Source organism: Marmota marmota, unplaced genomic scaffold (genome assembly GCF_001458135.2).
Source record: "Marmota marmota marmota unplaced genomic scaffold, marMar, whole genome shotgun sequence".
NCBI lineage: Eukaryota > Metazoa > Chordata > Mammalia > Rodentia > Sciuridae > Marmota > Marmota marmota.
Window position 1 is genome coordinate 37213911 of NW_025999949.1, and position 12173 is coordinate 37226083.

The following is a 12173-nucleotide window of genomic DNA, read 5'->3' on the forward strand; positions in this document are numbered from 1 at the left end:
TAGTCGTACTTCTGCAGAATTTTAAGAGGAAACCATAAGTTTTAAAAGAGAAATAAAAAGCCAACAGGCAAAACAAACTAGGCCATAGGATAGTTCCAAACCAAAAACATAATTTTATTTTATAATAATGTCAATTTTCTCAATGACATCTAAAGAAAACCCAACTAGTCTGCAGAAGAATGGGTCTCTCCTTGTCAGGAAGATGATCGAAGAGCAGTCATTAGAGGCGTCTCCGTGAATCTGTTGACCAGCGCTTCAGAGAGAGAAAACTGTGGGTGGCAAAGGACTTCAAACAGCCGGGATTGGACGATTCAGCAACTGTCAGGCGGCCTGATATTCCACTGGATGCAGCATATCCTCGCCCTCTCCGGAAGCTCTTCCAGTTCACCATCCCAGTGTGAATGTACAACACGGTCCTCCCTGTGTCACCCACTGACCACAGGCCGTTTCTATCCAATTGCACAGCACTAAATGGCACAAACAGATCCCAATGCAACTTTGTCTTTTAAAACTAAAGGAAATGAGGGCTGGGGCTGTAGCTCAGTTGGTAGAGCGCTTGCCTAGCACGTGTGAAGCACTGGGTTTGATCCTCAGCACCACATTAAAAAAAAATAAATGTATTGTGTCCATCTACTATTAAAAACTGAAAGAAATGAAGCCAGGCATAATTCCAGCAACTCAGGAGGCTGAGGTAGGAGAATCATAAGTTTGAGACCAGCCTCAGCATTGCAAGACCCTGAGCAACTTAGACCCTGCTCAAAAAAAAAAAAAAAAAAAAAGGCTGGGGATGTAGCTCAGTGGTAAAATGCCCCTGGTTCTATCCCTAATACTGAAAAATAAATAAATAAACAAACAAAACGTGCTGGGCACAGCGACACAGCCCTATAATCCTAGTGCCATGGGAGGCTGAGGGAGGAGGGTCCCGAGTTCAAGGCCAGCCTGGGCAACTTAGTGAGAAACCGTCTCAAAATAAAAAAATAAAAAGGGCTGGGGATATGGCTCAGTGTAGAGCTCCCCTGGGTTTCATTCCCAGTACCACACAAAAAATTTTTTTGATATTTAAAAAGTAGAGTGTGTTTTGTTTGTAGGTTCACTTCCTAGGTGACTAGTGCCCAATCGTTTAATTTCCAGAGTGGTGCTGCTTGAGATAGTGTTTAGGCACATCCAGTACCGTGCACAGAGGTGAGAATCACAACACAGCAGAAGCACACAGACATAAGCCTGGAAAAAGCTGTCCCTGCAAATAAGTCTTGCCTGGAAGACACCAGCTTGGAAAAATGCTCTCCAGACCTTGAACACTGGGAAACACAGATATATCTAACCTACAGGGAAGCCAGTAATGAATAGCATCATAGCTACACAGAAGTCCTTTATGTATTGATTTAGCTTTTACTTTCGAAGCAAAATTTAGAATCCATAGCTCAGTAGGAGAACTATAACTGTGAGATTCTGCCTTTAACAGGACTACGAAGACTAACAAAATTGAAAAAAAAAAATCAAAGAATAGCTTTAGATCTCTAATAAGATTAGGTAACAGTGCTAATGACCACAAATAGATCGATTGCATCATGTACAAGTGCATCTAATATCATAATATCTAACACGCAGAGCAAACAGGTGCTCAACAGGTTTTAATGGTGGACTTCCCAACTGGTAAGTTTCTTTCCATCTTAATGGTACCGAATGAAAGTGGCAGAAATGCCAAAAGTTTTATTGACTATTTGATGTGCTGAAGGTCCAAATACAATGCACATTGTGTGAAAGAAAGCACTTTGGGTCACCTTGCCCGTGCTAGGCCTGAGCGACCTTACACTTAGGGACGAGCTACACGGCGGACGTGGCACTCGGATGGCAGCACAGCTTGACTCACAGACACAGTGTCAACTTACAATGACTGTTGTCGATTTGATCAGAGTCATTAAGTGGTCACTTCAAAGACTTTAAAATGGACAGACACATGACCTTGGCCGCTGCCGGGGCTGGGGAGCCGCTGTCCCCGACGAATTGTTCCCGAAAGGCGACGGAGGAAACTGAGGAAGAGCTGGAAGAGGACGATGACGACGACGAGCCAGATGGGACCCTTCGGAGAGACTCTGTCGGAGACGTTCCCGGAGAGGGTCCGGTCGGTTGGCGGCCGGAGCCACTTTTGATCTCTCCCTCTTAGTGGCTCAGAAAAGGTCCAGGTTTTCCAGGGCAGCCAGGGACGAGCGCCTCCTGTGTGACGTCGTCCCCAGACAGAGAAGTCACCCAGCGGCAGACACCTCTAGGCTAACCAGCTGGGCAGGCTGCAGGAGAGCTGCCAGGCCTGGAGGATCGGTGGAGACTGCGCTCTGGAGCTGTCTCCATGGGAGAAATTTGAAATTCAATTCAATCTGACTGCTGATTATTTGGGGAGAAAACAAAAATCTCTTTAAACTGTGGCACATTGATCCCAACCTGGTGGGAAGAATTCTCCCCTCATTGTCAACCGTGCCCTCCAGCTGTCCTCAATGTTCCTTCTGTCCTCGCTGGGACACCAGAGTGCAGCTGTGCAGAGGGATGTCCCAGCGCTGGCCACCTCACCCCTTCAGTACATTGCTCCTAGGGAGGACCCCACTGTCTGTCTCATTATGGAGTAGAAATGATGCTCCACAACCGGAGGGAAGGGCCCCTGATTTTCTTTCATTTTTTTTTTTAAGAAAGGAGATGTTGGGGAGGGACATGTACATATTATAAAACTGCCAAAGAGCACGGTGGCTGTCTTGTAAAGCACCAGGAGCCCCGTGTATTCTGAAGAGAAGGGAGGCTGTTTACCGCTTCAGCCACAAAATGGGGACAATGAGTGTGGAGGACAGAGCAGAGGCTCGTTTCCTCTGCACATTTTGGCTATTAGACCTGTGTGTAAAAAAAAAAAAAAAAGTCAGCATTCACTTTTTGCATTTATTAAAAATGATTCCAACTCAAAAATAAATAAATAAAATGAATAGACACTTAAACCTTGGCTTTGCTAAGACTCATTTTCCTAAGTAATCAAAAGCTTAACAAATGCAACAGAAAATACAAGAGATTATCTCAATAAAACACAAAAGCTTTGTTCCTTAAGCCAGTTTTTATAAAGTTCAGCTATAGCATAGAATCTAGCTGCTTTAAACATAATCAGACCCTGGTTTTCCATCATGCATTAAGTGTAGACCTCCTTGCCTGTAGCTGACTTAGCCACACTTTCCTTTCTGAGCTGTGACATCTCAGATCCCCTGCCACATGCTGTGATCCTCTGGTTTTGCCTTGTCTTTCTGTCTTTTCATTTTGGCATTTTATCTTAGAACAAAAACCTTGTCATAGAAAATTCTTTCTTCTCCCCAAATATTCTCTTTTATTTTGAACCTTCATTACCAAAATTGTGGCCTCATACCCATAACTTGCTTCATGTTGTTCCTTATTTCGGACTTATTGGTTCTTTCCTGCCTTTTTTCCTTTTTTTAAATATTTTTTTTAAGTTGTAAGTGGACCCAATACCTTTATTTTATTTTTATCTGGTGCTAAACATTGAGCCCAGCGCTCACGCATGCTAGGTGAGTGCTCTACCACCAAGCCACAACCCAGCCCTCTTGTTTCCTTTTTAAATTTACATTTTGCAACAATCCTTACAAGTTATCTTAGTATAGATGGCAGGAGAGGGAGAGGGAGAGGGAGAGGGAGAGAGAGAGAGAGAGAGAGAGAGAACTGAGATAAGAAGGAGAGNGGAGAGGGAGGGAGAGGGAGAGGGAGAGGGAGAGAGAGAGAGAGAGAGAGAGAGACTGAAATCAGATGGAGAGGCAGAGAGTTGCAAGGTCTTGCAGTTAACCACCATTGCAGCCCAAGAGCTGTCTCAAGGTATTCACCAGAAACAGTCAAGATGTCCATCAATCACAAGCAGGGAGAGTGGGAAACCACGGCACCAAGCGGAGCTCCTCTTCAATTAAAATACTGATGCGCAGAGGGGCTACTACTAGTGAGTCCAGCTCAAGAAAGTGTGCAGATAGGTCCACTGCCTCCCAAGGTCCCATTTCATAGGGTTCTATCTCTTTCAGACATAATGGCATTTTTTGTTTTAACTAAATCTTAATGGGCTCTACATCCGTAGTTTAGCCAGAGACCTCAATATTTTAAATTGAAGTGGGCATCTGGAGATCGTGTGTGTGGTGCTGGGATGGACCCAGGGCCTCTGTGTGCTGGGTGGGTGCTCTGCACTGAGCTACACTCCAGTCCTTTTTTTTTTTTTTTTTAACTTATTTTGAGAAAGGGTCTCTAAGTTGTCCAAACTTAGGGTTCTCCTGTCCCGGCCTCCCAGCGGCTGAGGTCACGGGAGCGTCACCACGCGTGGACAGTGCCTGAGCTTTCACAGGCTGCAGAGCTGAGGCAGGAGTGGCCTGTTTTTTAGGCAGGGCCAGCCAGCAGGGCCCCCAGTGAGGGCTGACTCTGGTTTGACCCTTTCCCTGGGTTGCCTCCTTCACTTACTAACCCCCAAGGCCTTTCAGAGGCCAGGAGACTGGGAAACCCCCGCCCCTTGAAGAAGGAAAAGTAGACTAAACCAAATAGGGTGGTCCCGGGTTCCTCGGAGGACATGGAACTGTCCCCTATAGCAGCATTAAGTCTGGGCACGGGAAAGAGCAGCTGAGGAGACACAGCAGGCCCAGTGCTCCCAGAGCAGGAAAGCGGCAGGGCCACCGTCCTTCAAGACAGGACCTGTGGGAGACCCAGGGAGGCCTGCCACGGAGAACCGCTGGCTTCAGGACTCCAGAGGAGCAGGACGTGTTCTTGGGAAGAAACTGGCCACCAGCAGAGGCACATGCCACATGTCTGCCTTGGGGCAGTGGCCCTGTCTGCTGTCCTGAATGAGACAAGCTCTGGTAGTGACGCATTATATCCCCATGATGATGAAAACTCACCTCACCACCTGAACCAAATTTCTCAAAAGCCTTTAAGTACCACGGAGGAAGGAGAAGGGAGGAGAAAGTCCTTGGGTTTCAAGAACAGGAACTCCCCTGGGGTGAGGGTTGGGGAAGAGAGCATGTCCCAGGACCTGGAAAAACACGGGCAAGACGGGGCAAGGTCTCCCACTGGAGGAAAACAGGAAGATGGGGACGCAAGCACTGATGGCCAGCCAGAGGGCAGTAGGCCTCCAGCCAGGACAGCAGCCCCAGGCGCTCCGCCCAGGCCCAGCAATGGCTGACGGCTTGGCGCAGCTGAGGGCCTCCAACCTCAGGGACGTAATCCCTCTGGGGCTGCGATTTCCAACCCCATGTAATTCTGAGTCAGGAAAAGACACAGATCTTCTAGGCAGTAGATACAAAGTTTGACTGGCCTGTTCCCCAGCCATGAGGACATCCAGGTGGCTAGAGGGTGAGTACCCAGTCAGAGGCTCCATTTCCACTTCCCATATTGGGAAAAAGGATGAGAGAGAAGAAGAGAGAGAGAGAGAGGAGACCTAGGGAGAGGACAGAGCAGCTGGGCCCTGTGTGGCAGGAGCTCTGGGTCTCAAAAGCACAATTAAATAGCTTCAGCAAACATTTTAAAAAATTTGCCAGGTGTGGTGATACGTGCCTGTAATCCCAGCACTCAGAAGGCCGGATGCCTGGCTGGACCCTCAACTGAGGTTTCTGTCTCTTCCCTTCCTGGAATTCTCCTCAAGGTAGCCAGAGGAGTGGCCAGTGGGACAGGCCCATGGGTAGCTCTGGATAACCTATGTTCCAGGATTGGTGACCATGGGCCCTGCCCACACCCAGACATTAAGATCCCCAGAGCCTGGCAAAGCTCAGAAGGGGAGGGGGGATGCCCTGGCCCAGCCCTGCCCCACTTCAGGGAGACTCCTGCAACCTCTGTCTCATGAAGGAGCCAGGGCTGGCCTGCTGGAGGGTGAGCAGCATGTGTCCGTGTTAAAACAAATATATATATATATATATATATACTGTCTCTTATANNNTATATATATATATATATATATATATATATATTTTTTTTTTTTTTTTAAGAGAGAGAGAGAATTTTTCAATATTTATTTTTTTAGTTCTCGGCAGACACGACATTTTCATTTTATTTTTATGTGGTGCTGAGGATGCCAGGCTATTTTTATGTGGTGCCCTGCGCATGTCAGGCTAGGATGCTGCCGCTTGAGCCACATCCCCAGCCCCTAGGACAAATATTTTTATGTCCCCCTCAAATTCATATGTTGAAGTCCCGACCGCCAACGTGAGGCCAGAATTGGGTGCGGTGGCTCACACCTATAATCCCAGCAACTCAGGAGGCTGAGGCAGGAGGATTACAAGTTCAAAACCAGCCTCAGCAACTTAGCAAGGCCCTAAGCAACTTAGCAAGACCCTGTCTCAAAAATTTTTAAAAAGGGCTGGGGATGTGGCTCAGTGGTAAAGTACTCCTGGGTTCCATTCCTAGTCCAAAAAAAGGGGGGGGGGCGGGAGAAGGAGGAGGAAGAGGAGGAGGAGGAGAAGAAGGAGGAAAAGGAGGTGGGCAGGAGAAGCCAGAGATTCAGCTCACAGCAGAGGACCCTCTGTCAACCCCTGAGACCCTGACCTGTGAGCACCCGACTTGCTGTCCAAGCCAGCCACTGCACGGGGACGGTCAGAACAGCCATGTGACCGACACCACCTGTGCTGACAGACACCACCAGCACCAGGTGAGGCCTCAGCTGCCAGCCCTGTGCCACACGCAGCAGGCTGAGCCGCTCTGCTGATCCCAAGCTGCCGGCTCCATGAGTTTTCCTCTGCCACCTCCAGTCTCGGGTGGCCGGCGAGGCCTGACAGCCACTGCCTTTATCAGGGCTGTGCAGCTGTGGAAGGGACACGGGGGCTTTCCCAGCCCGCCCTCAGAAACCCGTCTTGGCAGGTATGCCTACAACTGATGCCAGTCAAACTGGCCAAGACAGAAGCCGCGCACCTCTGCTCTGTGTCAGTAGGGGGCAGAGCCTCCCCGAACCTCTGCCTCGGGGCTGAGTAGCCCTTCTGAAGGGCTGTCTGCAGGAAGCATGTGACTGGGGAGGCCTCTGGAGCAACCTCATTCTTGAGAAATCCCCCAAAGGAAAGAACAAAAAACACACGAGGACAGAAATGCCAAGGGAACAGGGCAGTGGCCCACGTCTGTCACCCCAGTGACTCCGGAGGCCAAGGCAGGAGGACCGTGAGCTCAAGGCCAGTCTCAGCAATGGAGTGAGACCCTGTATCAAGGGATGTGTCTCAGTGGTAGAGCAACCTCCAGGCTCAGTCTCCTGTAGCGAACAAACCCCAAGTGAACATTGTTCATGAATATTAAAATAAAAGGGGCCCCACGCGGCCCTTTCCCAGGACATGCCAGGCCACAGCTTACCTGACCTTCACAGTGACCCCGTCAGGGTCATGTGCACCTCAGAGGGGAAGGATCAGTGCACACAGCAGCCACACTGGGGCCACTCGCACAATCAGCACGAGCGCCGGTTCCAGCACGCCACCTGGTCATGTGACCCTGGTCAGCCTCCCACCGCCTAGCTGGCCCGACGGGCATGCCTCCAGTCCTGCCCAGACAGGCACACTGGTCTGTGGCCCCCGTCTTCCTGATCTCCTCGCTGACTGCCCAGCCTCCCTCAGTCTCTTTTCTGCCTGTTCTCTCCTTCCTTCTTACCCCACACCCACTGGCAGGGCTGCGTGGGTGCAGGTCTGGGGCGGGAAGGGACTGCCATTACGGACCTCAAGCTAGGAGACAAGCCTGAGGCTCGCACACCCTTTCCCCTGTGTGGCGACAGGCTCCTCCCTCCCCTTCCCCACCAGAGGTGTTTCTCGGCCCTCCTCCTGCCCCCATGCTCTCCCTCAGATGCTGCCAACATCCAGTTCTCACCTCGTCCCTGGCACAGACTTTCTCTGCACTGCGCCCAGGCAGCTCTTCTCTTGAGCTGTGTGCCACCCCACCTCGGGTGTGCCCTGGGGCTGGCCACACCCTCCTCTGCAGCCCTACCTCCTAAGGCCACCTGGGCCATTGCCTCAGCAAAGGGGGTCCTGGGAACTAACTAGCCACAAGAAACACTTTCCCCTGGGAGTGCTGCCCAGGATGCCAGAGCCCCGGGGGCCTGTCAGCACCCTGCCTCCCCGACATTGCCCTGCAGACCCCTCCCCTCCACTGACCCAGCCTGAACCCAGTCTGGGGTATTTCCCATCTCCACTAGGGGTGTGAGCCCAGACCCCTCCAGCCACCTTCCCTGCCAGGTGGGGGGTCCATCAGCAGCGGGCCCTGCAGTGAACAGGTCGTTGGCGGGCTGTATCTAGCACCTCTAGATGCCCCCCTGGCCTTACACCCTGGAGAGAAGAGAGTAGAAAGTCCCTGGATAGAACTGCCCCGAGGGCAGAGTCCCCTTCGCTGCAGCACCCACCCGACTGCAAGCCCCTCAGACCCTCCAAGCCATGTCCTTCTGTCAGCAAGTTTGTTACTGTGACAGTCGGTGATCTCAGGATGAAATCCTCTTCTCAGACCAGACAGAACCAGAGCCAGGAAGTAACTGCTGGGAAGGGCTCCTCTCTCGTTCCTGTACCTGCTCCACGAATGCCTCAGAGCCCCACGAGAGATTCCCTGTTCTACCCGTCCCGGGCTTTGTGCGCCTGGCACACGTCCACACAGGTCCCCGCACAGTTCACCCGAGCATTCTCTAGGACAGGGGCAGCTCAGACGGGAGGCTCTGGCCGGAGCACAGCAGAGGCCCCTGCACCAAAGCCCTGACGCCAAGTCCTGGGGGGTCTCCAAGCCCGTGGAGCTCTGGATCCAAGCAGCTCCCGGGCTTCTCCCTTTTGCCTTTGAAAACTTTCCCTGCCCAAATAAATACCATTGCTTTCTTTGGAGACCCCCCTGATTGTTGGTTTTGCCAGGAATTGAACCCAGAGGTGCTTAACCACGGAGCCATATATATGTATATGAGACAGGCCTCACGGACTTGCTGAGGCTGGCCTGGAACTTGTGATGCTCCTGGGCTCCTCAGTCTCTCCAGGGCAGTCACTGGGATCACAGGAGTGCACCACCCACCTGCTCTGATTGTCACGAGGTTGGAATGTGGCATTTGGGAACCTTGACTGGGGAGTGGTGCCAATCTCAAGTCCCAGTCTTTCACTTGGGCTAAGTCCTGGGCAGATCTCCACACAGAGGTCCCACCTGTATGGAGAAAACACCCATCCCAAAGGCAATGCCTGGATTCTGGCTCTAACAGCTTCTTCTAGCAAAGTGACTGAGCCCCAGGAGGGGAGAAGTGGGCTCAGCAGGGGAGAGATAGGGTTCTAAGTCCCTTCAAATCTGCCAGCCCACCCACAGACAAGGACCCCAAAAGGCAATAGGGGTGGGGGGGGAGCCAGGCTGTGGCTCAGCCTGTAATCCCAGCGGCTGGGGAGGCTGAAGCAGGAGAATGGCGAGTTCAAAGCCAGCCTCAGCAAAAGCGAGGCTCTAAGCAACTCAGTGAGACCCTGTCATTAAATTAAAATAGGGCTGGGAATGTGGCTCAGTGGTCAAGTGCCCTGAGTTCAATCCCCTGTACCCCCCCAAAAAAGGTCACAGGACAGGAGAAGTGTGCAGGGGAGGGGCATCGGGAAGAGAGGCTTGGGTTACTTTCAGGCAACCTGGAGGGATCACCAAACACCTCCACCAGCCCCAGAGGGGGCTGGGGACCAGGGTGTCTGGGAGCTGGGGAGCTGTGGGCTAGCTTCCTGCACCCAATGCGCTCCACCAACATTGCTGGGAGCCTCTGCTCCGGGCCTCTGGGGTGGCCTCTGTCCTGCCAACCCAAACATACCCCAGCCGAGCACAGCACAGACACCCGCGAGGGAGCAGGGTCCAATAGCCTGGGCGCAGCGCAGCTTGCCACCAGGGCCCTGGTAGCCCTGGCGCCCGACTTGCCTATCCAGGTCCCCACCTGCCTCGCCCATCCCTTCCTTCCCAGCTTCACGACCAGGGACAGCGCTAGGCCCCTTGCAGGCCACTGCTGCGCAGTGAGGTTCCTCTTCCTCAGTGCCCAGCCCACCCGCCCACCTTGGCCAGAAGCCCTCTCGCTGGCTTCCGGCCATTGGTCCCTGCTCAGACCCAGGGACACTGTGTCTTCCCAACTCTGGACCCTGAGGGCCTATTCAGACCTTGCCCAGGGCCCTCCAAGGAGTAATGCCCCTGGCTCTCACGAGAACCAGGGCCCCTCAGCGTGGGATGGGGCTGAGAGGGAAGTGGTGCCGGGCCTGAGCTCTCTTCCTTCCGCCTTTTCTCATATCCACCAGGCTATGTCCTCAATCTGGAGCCTTGAAGCCCAGCATTTCCTGTCTGGTTTATTACTAAAGAACAGAAAACATGGCGCTGGGGCTGTGGCTCAGTGGTAGAGCGCTCGCCTAGCACGTGCAAGGCTCTGGGTTCGATCCTCAGCACCACATAAAAATAAATAAATAAAATAATGCATATGAAAAAAGAGCAGAGAACATGAACAAGGAATACTCCTTCAATGTCTGGTTTAGGCCAGTGCCCAGCTGGAAACTGTGGCCACCCCAGGACACTGTCTGCAGGCCGAGGGCAGGTGACAGCTTCCTCAGTTGCCAGGGCTTCCCCTGGCTGTAGATGGCACTGCCTGGTATCACTGCCTCAGACAGAGCCCTGCAGTGGCTGCCACCCTGTTCCCCTGCAAGGTATCTATGCCCTCCGGAAAAGTAATCCAAGGCTTGTCTTGTCTCACCTTTTTGGAAGCTCACAACAAGGCTCACCCTGCACACAAGAGGCCTCCACCTCCTGCCCTTGAACTAGAGCTGGCCCATCTGGAGAGATGGAGATAAGGGCAGGAGGTGTTGGAGAGGCAAGGCTGGGCACAGGAAAAGACCAGGGAGCCAGTCTGAGCTGGAGGAGGGAGATGCCTAATAGGATCACCTGCTCGCAGGGGACCACCCTAACCTAGCACCTCACACACAAGCACACATACAAATGCACACACACAAACACAAATACACACACACTCACATGTGTACAAATGCAGATTTATGAGCATAGGAATGTGAATACATGTACATGTGTAATCACACATAAGCGTATGTGCACACACCTATAGCAATACACCAACACATACAACATGCACATACATATGCATATGTGTAAACACACTCTTGGCCCTACTCAGCCTCCTGGAGTCTTTTTCTAGCACTAGAAAGGACATCTGTCCAGCAAGTGGGCTGGACAGAGCCCCAAATCGCCCACTTCCCCCAGGGGCCCTGACAGTGGAGCTTGACCTGGGGTACACAGCAGTTCTGGGCTTCTGCCTGCACAAGATGTTTCCTTTTTATTTGAATCTGATTTTCTACTTGTCTGCAGCTACAGCTTCCAATACACACCCACCAGAAATTGCCTTCAGGTGGGGACCTTGTCTCGGTCACCACTAGAAACTGCCACTAGAAGATCCCATTTGTCAAGTGAACAAAAGAGTGGCAGATACTTCAGGGTGCATCTCAGGCCAGCCCTGCCAGGCAGAGTGAGGTGGGGGACTTAGGTGGGTCCCAGAATGCCTTCAAGGTCAAGGCCTATGGTGGTGGGATGGGGAGGGGTTCCAGGACCCTGTCTGCCACTGCACTCCTATCCTGGGCACCCCCAGCCTGGCTTAAGGTTGGGCTTCAGGACTTGGGTCAGCAGATGAACAGAGGCTGGCTCTCCATCACCTTTGTACAAGCCAGGACCTGGACCCCTCAGGAGGAGCTGCTAGGGCACAGTGGAGCAGCCCCCAGTGCTGTGGCCTCCCGGGGATGGCACATACCCAGTTAGTCTAGTCTTCTCTGTGGGGACTGCACCAAGGCGGTGCCCATATATACTGCTCTCTCTTGCCCAGCAGGGAGCATGCAGCCTCCACCCAGGGACTTTAATGTGGGTGGGCTCCTTGCCCACTAGTCCTGAGGAGGCCTGCTCTGCCCAGCAGCATGTCCTGAGATGAAACCTTAGACCCACCTGGCTTGCAAGACAGTTCCTGAGAGAGCCAGGAGACAGCACTGGAGAGACCTGACTGTGGCTGTCCCTGTTATGACCAGGCCCGGGAGAAGGGCAGTCTCTCAGAGGCCCTGCACCAGGCCTGGGGCTCAGTCCAGAATAGCCTGGTCCACAATCTAATGTATTGTGGCCTATTCATTAGTTTTTCTATTTTGAAAAGAAAGGGTGAAACAGCCTAACCTATCTTGCATTTTATA

The 12173-nt window shown here is 52.3% G+C and overlaps 1 long non-coding RNA gene across 2 annotated transcripts; it reads right to left on the reverse strand.

Moving 5' to 3' along the window:
• Positions 1 to 1356: 1356 nt before the first annotated feature.
• Positions 1357 to 7865, reverse strand: LOC125616567. Of its 2 annotated transcripts, XR_007347279.1 has the most exons (3): positions 7336 to 7865; positions 4908 to 5041; positions 1357 to 2874 (listed from the first exon to the last, which is right to left on the reverse strand). It is a non-coding gene; the product is annotated as an uncharacterized LOC125616567 (long non-coding RNA). The 2 variants fall into 2 exon arrangements; XR_007347278.1 differs by lacking the exon at positions 4908 to 5041.
• Positions 7866 to 12173: the final 4308 nt, after the last annotated feature.